Source organism: Pteropus medius, unplaced genomic scaffold, assembly GCF_902729225.1.
Source record: "Pteropus medius unplaced genomic scaffold, Ma_sr-lr_union100, whole genome shotgun sequence".
In the NCBI taxonomy this organism is placed as follows: Eukaryota; Metazoa; Chordata; class Mammalia; order Chiroptera; family Pteropodidae; genus Pteropus; species Pteropus medius.
The window spans coordinates 3,759,190-3,770,663 of NW_024355205.1; positions in this window are offsets into that span (position 1 = coordinate 3,759,190).

Here is an 11,474-nt window from a genome sequence, read left to right on the forward strand (position 1 = left end):
CAAGACTAAACTATAGGTTATTTAAAAGACACCTACTTTAGATAAAATATATCGATAAGTTAAAATCAAAGGGATAGAAAGAGATGTACCATGCACATTCTAACTGAAAAAAAGAGAAAAGCCAGAGTGACTGTATTAGCAGACAAAGTGGAATTCAGAACAGGGCAAAAGGGAGCTTTTCATGATAGAAGGATCAACTCATAAAGAAGACAAAGTTTTAGCAAATATGTGAAGCAAAAAATAATATAACTGAAAGAGAAACAGAAAATCTGTAATTATAGTTAGAAATTTAGACATTTCTCTCAGTAATTAATAGAACAAGTAAAAAAAAAATAGTAATAACTGCTAGGAAAGAGCAACTGGAATTTCTTACATTGCTGGTAGGAATATAAAATAGTACAACCATTTTGGAAAATAGTTTGGCAATCTCTTATAAAGTTAAACATATACTTACCGTATAACCCAGCAATTTCTATCACAGGTTTTTATCCAAGAAAAATAAAAATATATATCCACATTTAAAAAAAAACTGCTTTATTCATTGTAGTCTCAAATGGAAACAACCCAAATGGCATTAGCAGGCGAGTGGATAAATAAATTGTAGTCTATTCATGCAATGGAAAACTATTCACCAATAAAAAGGAGCGAAATAATTATACATGTAACAGCATGCATGGATCAACTTTAGAGACATTATGCTGAGAAATGTCAGGTAGATAAAGAGTACATGTATATGAAGCTCTAGAAAATACAAATCAAATTTATAGTAACAGAAATCAGTCAGAGATTTCCTGAAGTCAAGGGTGGGAGTTGGAAATTACCTGGAAAAGAGCACAAAGGAACTTTTTGGTGTGATGAATATGTTTTATTTCAGTTCTATACATGATGGAAATGTTTCATAAATTGCATTGTTCAATACAGTACACAATAGTTAAATGTGGCTATTGGGAATTTGAAATGTGACTAGTACAACTGTGGAACTATTTTAAATTTTATTTAATTTTAATTTAAGTAGCCACAGGTGGTTATTGGCCACTGTACTGGACAGTAATGTCCCTATATCTTGATTCTTAGTACTGTCTCTATATCTTGATAATTATGTGAATGCGTATATTTGTCAAAATTATAATAATACATACTTAAAATGTCTTTATTTTATTATGTGTAAGTCATACTTCAATGAAGTTGATTTTAAAAGAGGTAAAGCATTTTCCCAACTAACTCTAATGTTTCAATTTTTTTTTCAAATCAATATTATCACCAATCAATTCACAGAAATACTGGAGGACTCACAGAAAAATTTTAAATCAGAAAGCTCAACTTTCTAAGGAGTCAATCTTGAGCTAGTTTATTATCTGCCAGGAAGACAAATGGGGTTTCCTACTCCCCTACTCAGTAAAAGTCCATCTGGACTTTCAATATTTCCCCATAAACCATGTCTACGCTCTCCATAGCTTTTGAGGAATTATGACAAAAGAAATGTTGCCATTCATCTGAAAGACAAGGATTCATTTATTCATTGAATATTTCCTCCTTGGCCAACGAAAGCAGGCAAATCTACCCTGCCCATCAATAAGGCAATGGGCTGTCCCAGCCAAGGAGCCTACTAGCCTCACAAACAGTGTCTCTACTTGCTCAGCAACGTGCTGGGCACCAAATAGACAGGAAAGAAAGGAACATCTGCTCTCTGCTGTTCTTTGTTTCAGACCAAAAGTAAATAGGCCTTTTATACAATTTAAGGCGCATGCCCAACTGAAGGATTCAGGCGAAGACTTCAGGAGTACAGAGAGTGAGAAAATAAAAATGATCTAAGATGGTTAGAAACAGGCACGTGCAAAGGAAGGGGTTAAAGAGATTGATGGCAAAGTCAGGGCTAAATAGATGGAAAGAAGGCAGAAGAAAGCCAGGCAAAGGTTGGCAATCAAGAATGAGCACAGCAGAGGTAGTCTAGGGAGCAATGAAGGGCTTGCTAAAAATTACCACACAGGGACTGGGGCTTTTCACTTTGCACCCTCAGAGAATTGCTTAACTCAGAATAGGCATATCAAATATTTGTTGGCTTAATGAAACTGAGCAGTAAACAAAACACCATATTATTTCGAACAGGAGAAAGAGCAGGCCTCAGGGGGCACAAAGTGAGACAAAAGCGATAAGACAGATAATGAAGACTATGAAAGGATAAAAGGAAGAGAATGGAGAGAGGAAGGGAGAAAGGGGGCAGCAAGAGGGGAGGGGAGAGAAAGACACCTGACACAGGAATCAGAAAAGAGTGAAACAAATAACGATGTCAAGAGATGTAGATTCTAAAGCAACATTTGATATTCTAGGTTCTCAAGATATTTTGAGAAACAAGTTGTTAGTAGATGTATTATTGTGTTCTCATTTTGGAAAATACCAAACTGTACATGGCTTTCTTGGAAAGACATAATACTCATGAAAATATTAAGGGCTCTAAGGGCAATAAAGTAACCTGTCTTATCCACTGTTTCCCAAAACTTTTTTGACCCGAAGATCTACTATCTTTCTTAACACTTATAAAAACCTGGTCTAGGATGTTCAGATTGTTTATCTTTGTTTCTCAACCTCCACAAAAGGATGAGGCCTGGTAATGAGACTCATCTCACAGAATCATCGTTGGTCTCACCTTATTTATCAAAGTTAATACCTCTACCTTTAACAGCTTTTTAGAACCAACAGGCCAACAGGAAGCACCCGTTTTGACCTTTAGCACCCATCCTCTCCCTGAATCTATACAAGGCACCTACAGAAATACATAAACATACTTTATTGTTTCCTCAGTCCACTTCTCATAAACTGAATGTCCTACAATAAAAATAAAGCACATAGAAGGTTAATTTGGATGAACTTCCCCAATTTCCTTTGGATTAAGATTTTTTTGTAGAAATGCTTCGGGAAGGTCAATCTTAAATGAAGAGTTTTAAAATAAAAGTACTTTTCAGATGGGAACCAAGAAAGTGAAAGAAAAAGAAAATACATATAGATGGAAAGAGAAATATAGGCAGAGATAGACTGATTGGCCTGTCCAGGGATTTCATCTAAGAAGAGGTGCTTAATACATGGGAAGTCTTCTCGATAAGGTGGCAATAATGATACGAACAAATGCAAACTTCATTCTGAAAATATCGCTCTGTAGTGTGGCAGGTGCTAAGGAGGAGTCTTGTGAATTCTGAAAGTTCAGTTAGGAAGCTCTTTTATCAGTTCTAGGAGAGAGGGCAAAGGTAGCCTGGATTAGAAAGGAGGAATAAAGAGAGAAAGGAGGAATAAAGAGAGAAAGAAGAGGATAGGTTCCACGAATATAGAAAGGGAAATCAACAGAATTGGTGAGGAATTGGATACAGTGTCTGATGAAGAGACAGCTAAATGGAGGGTTTCTGGCTTGGCCTCTGGATGGATGTGGATCCATTTTGAGCTAAGATGCACCCAAGTTCTTGACATCTCCATGGAACCAGCCTGTGAAATAAAACTTCAGTCCTGTCTGGCACTGAACATTGGGCTGAGCTAAGAACAAGCAGAAGGAAGCAACACTGGCTAAGAAACCTCAAACGGTATCAGGTGAAGGCTATGTGACGCCTACCTTACTTCCTCCCAGGTCCTGACGTGTAGGCGCACACATGCTTATCTTGTAGTTGAAAAAAAGAGGGAGAGGAAAAAAAAAACCTTGAAAGAATTTTAATGAGTAGAGGCCAATACACAGGGGATAAACCTCAAAAAGGGCAACAGAAAAAATTTAGCATGCTGACTTTTATTTCAGAGTTTACTATTACCAGGCTCTAAAACAAATTCCTCTGTAGCCTGGTGAGGGCAGGGGTCAGGGAGGCAGCTGGGGGAACCCATACCACACAACACGATTTAAGCCATCTCCCAACAACTGTAATTAAGAAAACTGAGTTAACAGTAAAGGGCATCTTATTTTGTTTCCTCATGGAAGACAAGAGACAGCAAGAAATGGTGTTTAATAAAAACTTCCCCCTAATTTTCTCTGGTCTGCCTAGCAGTTAGGATACCATCAGACACCAGACACCATCTATCCCTCCCCCAGCAGTTACCATCCAGAAGTGGTTTATGTGTCTCTTTTATGACCCAGGGAACTTAAGAGGTTTTTTCAGAATTGCCTGGGCCCTTTGTGACTTAAATCCCTAGTAAAGAAGTAGGAGTCTCTAAGAACAATGGTTGTGAATGGGGCATTTAAACATTAGTAAGAGAAGCAATATACTCCAGAGTCTTGCGCAATGTTGAAACAGCAAGACAAAGGACTGGTGTGGGTATACTTTCAGGAGGATGTACAATTGTAAATGGACAACTTAGTTAAGATTGTCCTTGCCCTTGGGCAATTATTTCCACCTATCTGTCTAGACAGCCAATCAACCCTAGAAAGGGCCTAAGATTTGACAAAAGAAGGTTTTAGTTACATAATGGGTCCCTTAATCCTGTTTGCAAAAGGAAAATCAACGAGCAAGAGAACAAAATGTCTGCAAGGAACATTAAGAAGAGGGCTTGTAGAGGCCTGTCCTGTGGAGGGAAGCTTTCTAGAAAAAAGTTATTGTGTCCTGTTGATTGCAAAGTGGAGTGGACTTGTAAGTGTCGACACTTCCCAGGCAGCTGCCCTCATTGGAAGGACAACCCCGACCATCACTCAAGTCCTTTGTTTCCCTGCTAGTGTAAATTACCAGCATCCATTCACTCCGGGTAACAATATCTTTATCTGGACACCCCTCCAGTGGTTTCAAAGCTTTTCATTTAGGGTCCAGCATTTTGCTGATCTAAAGCAGGGTTCACTTGGTAGTCCTGGGTAGTCTCACACAGCACCCCCGTGTGGTCGGATGGGGAAACAAAAGGTCTAGGGGTACAATTTGGTTTTTATAACCATTCCTGCCACCAGCCCGCTGGTGAAATGCAGACACTAATGCAGACCTTGCTCAATGTTGTGAATATAAGCTTTTAAGATAATTCTTAAATGTTCTACAAACGTGTAACTGTACTATTATTTCTTTACCTGCTCATCTCCCTTTTCTATTGTACATTTCAGATTTAGGGTATCTTGAGTTTGCCTTCTTCATCTCATAGCCTGGTTCACACAAAGGCACAATTTATGTTTGTTGACTGGCTAACTGACAAATGAATGACATCACCCTTCAACCCTCTGTCCCCAGATTAAGAATCCATAATTTTGGATAACTGCAATGTTACATCACCCTGTGTGCTTTCTCCACACGACTCGACACTTGTTATTTCCCCATCTTGATACTCAAATTGTTAGCACATTACAACATTTACAGACCTTTGAACTATGACACCTACGAGTAAAACAACAATTACAGAGAAGATTGACAAAAGGTTTAATGGGAAGAAAACTTTATTACCAGTAAGCAAATTATAGGCAGACATATTCATATTTAAGCATTAAATGTTTTGTTTCTCCTGCATAATTCATAAGCTTTTTGTCATGGAAGTGAGATTTTGGTAACTAACTAATCATGTTTTCCTTTTTGCTTTTACTACCGAGAAGGTCAGAAGCAAATTTGATGCCCAGTGTCAGTATTTAGCAACCTGTGGCTTGACTATCTGGCTTCTAACTTTTCTCTTCACCTAATCTTTTCTACCTCAATTATTCTCTGTTTTCTCTTTTTCAGCCTACTACTACTATCATATGTGTTCATATGAAATATTTTGAGCATATAAGAGCTCAAATGTCCATGGGGTGTGTAAAAACGTATGGTCTTTGCTTCTCCTTCTACAGAGTCAAAATTTTCTCTGATAGAATGGGCTGTACTAACTCTACTGGGCTCATTATTCTCTTCTATAGTATAGGCCTACCTCCAGGGTGCTGGGGTGAGACCAGTTCTTCTACTGGCTATTTCTCACACCCTAAATCGATCTTTCCTTGCAGCTTCTCCCAGGCTTGGGGGTGGAATGGTCCAGAGTTCCATTTCTGCTCCTATCAGTCTCCCCTCAAGGAATTAACACCCTTTCCTGAAATCTGGTCTTGGACAAGTCTTAACATATTTTACTCTCAAAGATAGCATTAAGGGTTAGGCTCTCATTCCTTTTTCTTTCCGGAGGCATCTTGGCCACTTTATAATTTCATAGATGCAAGCTTGACTCATCAGTTCCTGGAAACATCCAGGCCCTAAATGCTCCACCTGAGAGCAATGTCTAAGCCCTAACGAATGTCCTTTGTCATCTGTAAGCCGTGTAACTAAAAAATACGCAGACTTTCCAGCTGCAGGTGGAAGGGGCACATATCCCACTCTCCCCCTATGTCTATGGATGAGAAGAACTTCCTTCCACCCTCACACACATACATTTCTTCCTGTGACTGGTGCTTCCAAGTGGCAGACAAACATCCTTCAGTCTCTCCACAGACTACTTATTAGTCACAAGGGGAAAATAGTAATTATATGGTAGAAATCAGACAACCCCTTGATGGAGTGGAGTAATCAAAATCAACACCACCAGTGAAGGGCAGATGGACATAATATACCTCCAGAAGTGAGACCCTGAGACGGTCACAGTATCACCTACATAATATTGGATTTCCTTACCTAGTCATGATAAAACATCAGACAAACAGAAAATGAAGAATGCTTGTTCTATTTTTCAAAGGTGGGGAAAAATCATATTCTACAAAAGCATCAGTGTTATTCAAGACAAAGGAAGACTATGGAATGTTAAAGGAGGCAAGACGACTAGGTACACTACCTGCCCCTGGCCTGGATCCCATCCTAGAGGAAATAATAAAGGACATTATTACTGGGTCAACTGTCAACATTGAAATACACACAGTAAATTAAACAGAAGTTATCTAATCAATGCTAAAATTGATGAATTCTCTGATTCTGTAAGAGAATATTCCTAGTAAATACGCACTGTAATATTCTAAGGTAAAGGGCCACAGTGTAGGCATGTGTGTCTCAGAAAAAGAATTTTGTATATGTTAACAAGTGGATTTCAGTAAAATATGCTACTCTCATCCTTACAACATTTCTGTAAATTTGGAATTATTTTTAAATGAAAAGTTTTAAAACTAGCAACAACACTTTAATCTTACCTATAAGAGCCTGGCCTCAGTAATAGAACCTAAGTTTAAATCTTATCTCTGCCTCTTAGCTGTGTGATCTTGAGCTATTTCACTCTCTGCAAGCTTTGTTTACCTCATCAATAAAATGAGTATAATAATACTAGCTGTGTCATAAGCTTATTACCAGGCTTAAAATTACAAATTAATACTTGTAAGATATTTACAACAGGTTTTGGCATACAATTAGCATCACACAACTGCTTGATAAATAACTGCTACAATCCTGAAATTAAAAACAAAACACGCAAAACTTTTCCAAATGTAAAAATTCCCTCTTAGGATCCATTGACTGACTAAACTGATATGTCAGTGTTTTCATAGATTTATCATGAACAGTGTGTTAATTGTTGGTGACCAACCGGACATACAGTTCATTGAGCAGGGTTAGAAATGTGGAGGAGCTTAAGCTAACCATAATTTTGCTTTTGTAAAAGCAGTGAAATGTATTATAAATCAAATACTGAGTTAAAACAAACACAGAGAAAATAAGTATTCATTACTCTTCTGAACACATCTTTGAATATTATATTGACTTTCTAAGAAATAAAGGAGGAAAATATGATAATATCCTAGATAGCCCAGCTTCGTTTTAGGATGCTAAGGAATTAGAAAATCAGAGTCTTCTCACAGCTATGGCTCAAACTTCATAAGAGAATGTCTTATATCAAAAACCCGAGGAAGGAAAGGTAAAATTTTCCTATTTTTGGTCACCTCTATAATTCTTCTGGAATAGAGCAGAGTTGGGGCACCTAAGAGTCTCTTCTGCAAAGCTCCTAAAGACTCTTTCCAGGCAGGGCCTGAATGAGTTCCGTCTCCAACCATTCCAGAGCCGCAGGGCTCCTCAGGAAGCCACCTGGTAGGTGTCCATGCCTCCAACCCAGCAGGTCAAGACAACTGCACCTTGGAGGTGGTAATAAATACTCATTTTGGGTTACCCCAGAGATATGCAAGTCATCATTTATACCACTACCTGTGTGAAACTTTGTCCTGATCAAATCAGTCCACCAGTGAGCTGTATCTCTAGAACACACAGAACTGCTATTACTCTTTGACTTGATACTGTAGCCTGGTCCTGGCAGACATGCTATAAGAAATAGCCTCACTGTTCGGTTGATACATTGATGGACTTTTACATAACTATTTTAAACAAGAAGTTCATTTACATAACAAGACACTTAACTTGAAAGAAAAGCTATTTAGGATTGATTTCTTTTAGAGAAATTTATTCCAACTTAAAAACAGATTGCCAACATGTAACGGTTAAAAAAATAATAAAATTATAAAATTGTCCTTGATGTTACAATGATAAATGAAATATTTTGAAATTCTCCAATCAAATAAAGTATGCAAAGAATTTTGTTGTTGTTGTTGTTGTTGTTGTTGTTGTTATCATTTATCAAACAATGAGAGCAAAATAACTTAATGACGTATAAAAATAACAATTGAATGAGTATACTACTAATGGGTCTTTTTCCAGAAACAGTTTTTTCTCCACTCCATTTTTTCATTGAAGTCAATCAGATATATCAATGACCATTTAGTAAAAAATAATGATAGTACAATAGACGTGGTCACATACGTCAGTTACTTCATGTACAACAAAGGAAAGGGAGAGGGGAAATGACAGAGTGGGGAAAACTATGTACAAGTCAGGATGTGGCAGAATCAAACTGTACTTCTCTGAGAATGTTTTTTGTCTGTGAGTTGTGGAGTAAAGTAGCACATTTGTATTTCCATCCTTCATTTCTAACTGTGAAGGTACATCTGTTTCATTAATTATCTGTCCATCAAATTGGAATTTGACCTGCCTCACTGACAAAACCTGTCATTCTCATGAGGTTTGTATTCATTCACTAGTTCTGGATTTCTGTTCAACAGAACAACCTGCCCTGCCTCCTTCAAATTAATCAGCTCGCTGTTCCCAGCCATGATGCTTCCCTGGGTTTCGTGTCAGCCATGGCTAGTGCTGGATACCCCTCAGATGTTGTGTCACAAAAAAGGTACCAGGTCTGCACCCAAGACACCAGCTGCACAGCAGGGGCAGAGGAGGTGGCAGTGGGGGAGAAAGGAGAATGTAGTGAAGCTTTTGAGAAGTATTCTGCTGTGCGTAAGTGTTCCTTCATTAAGACTCCCTGAGAAATTTCTCTTCGGTCTCAGACCTTGAAAAGCTAAGCTTTCCTGAGCAACTGTTTTCGTTGTTGGAGGGCATCAGGGCTTGGTTCTGTGCCCTCTTCTCTTCTCCCTAAGAGATCATACAGCAGTCCCATCAACCTAATCCAAGCTTAAGTTCTCTCTCTTCCAGACAGTGGCAAATGCCCCCAGAACTGGCCTCCATGTTTCAACACTCACTCATTTATAATGCAATTTCTGCACAGCAGCCAGGGCAACCTTTTAAAAACATAAATCACATCCTGATACTCTCTCATTCAGGGCCCTCCAGTCCTCCATGCCCTTTCACTGGAACCTTGACTTTTAAAGCCCTTCATAATCAGTGCTGACCTCTAACCTCAGCTCAGACCATGCTCACCCTCACCTCCCACATTCCAACCACAGGAGCCTCAAATAAGCCAGTCATTCCTTTGCACCAGCTGTCCCCCTACCCTGAGGCTACCCTCCCAGATGGTCACGATCAGGCTTTTTATTGTCACTCAAAGCTCAGCAGCTTTAACCTCCCAATCCAATGTCATCTCTCATCTTCTAGCACATGCACTCCTTTTAATCCTCTCAGAACCTTTATTCCTAGCTCTTAATGCTTCTTGCCTTGTTTTTTTTTTTTTTTTTTTTTTTTTTGTCTACTTCCATGTAAAATATGATTCCATGGAAGAAGAAACCCTCTTGTCTCGTCCAGTGTTTTGTTCTCAGAGCCAAATAGTGCCTGGAATAGGATGGGATATACACCAACAAGTATTTATTGAATGAATATTTTGGACATGGTAGACTTTGGAACCATGAGTGTTTTTTCACAGCTATGATCCCCAGTACTTTCAGAGTCAAAGGCAAAGTTCACTTCTTCTTGCACCAGACCTTATAACATGCATTTCAGGGTAACATCCTTCCTTATGTTTCTCTCCTTATTTTCCCCCTGCACTGATTTGCTCGTCTTAAAGACATTATAAAGGTCTGAATGCACTGCTAAGCTCTTCTCAATCCTCAATAAAATGTAGTAGTGTATAAATAAATCCCATAGGTGGCTTTTGCTAAATGTTACATGACAGAGTTCTATGGGTAACAAGAGAAATCAGTGCCCTGTGTCATTCACCAACCACTGGTTGGTGAGAGAAAAACCTGAAGCCCTCCCTATTGGTGTTGGGGTGGGGGGGCAGCGGGAACGGGAAAAAGCAAATACACTTCAGGAGACCAGTGTGAATCCTTGGTCACGGCCAAAGTCAGTTACCAGGAGTCAGGAGAGCAGACACCAGGCTGAGCTGTTTCCAGGACTAGCAAAAGTGAACAAAGTGAGAAGAAAGTGTGGGACAATCTGCTTAGCTACATCAGAGGGGGCAGCTTTTTACATTTTTAATTGTAAATCAAGTTAAGCATCTCCATTGCTTATACTATGCCTTTTTTTTTTTTTAATTGTGGTTAAAAAAAAAACATAACATGAAATTTGTCATCTCAACTATTTTTAAGTGTTCTGGTCAGTAGCGTTACATATATTCACATTGTTGTATAATAAATCCCCAGAACTTTTTCATCTTCCCATACTGAAACTTTGTACCCATTAAACAAATCCCTATTTCCCCTCCTCCCAAACCGTGGCAACCACCATTCTACTTTATGTTTCTATTTATTTGACCATATTAGATATCTCAGATGAGTAGAATCATGCCGTATTTGTCTTTTTCTGATTGGCTTATTTTACTTAGTGTAATGTCCTCAAGGTTCATCTATGTTGTAGCATGTGACAGGATGTCCTTCCTTTTTAAGGCTGAGTAATATTCCATTGTATGTATATACGACTTTTTATTTATCCTTTCACCTGGTTATGGACAGCTGGGTTACTTCCACCTCTAGGCTATTGTAGGATAGGATACCTCTGAATGTATGTGCACCCTGCTGTGGTCTATGGGACATCTGACCAAGCCCAGGCATCAGTCAACATCTGCTTGTCTCATAAGCTCAGAAGCAAAATCATGTAATCATACAAACTGTGCCATTCACAGTCCCCACCTTCAGCTAGACCAAATGCTACCTAACAAGCCTCTGGTTGGCTCTCTCATTCATTTTCCACAGGGCCTCCTCAGGCCTTCTCCATCTCCCTCACACCTGCTGGTGGGCATCATCACTGCTTGCCTTTGCAGACGACTTCTGCAGATGAGGTCAGTCTTAGTGAATGGTATTACCATCTGCCCAGTTGGTGAAGCCAGATATCAAA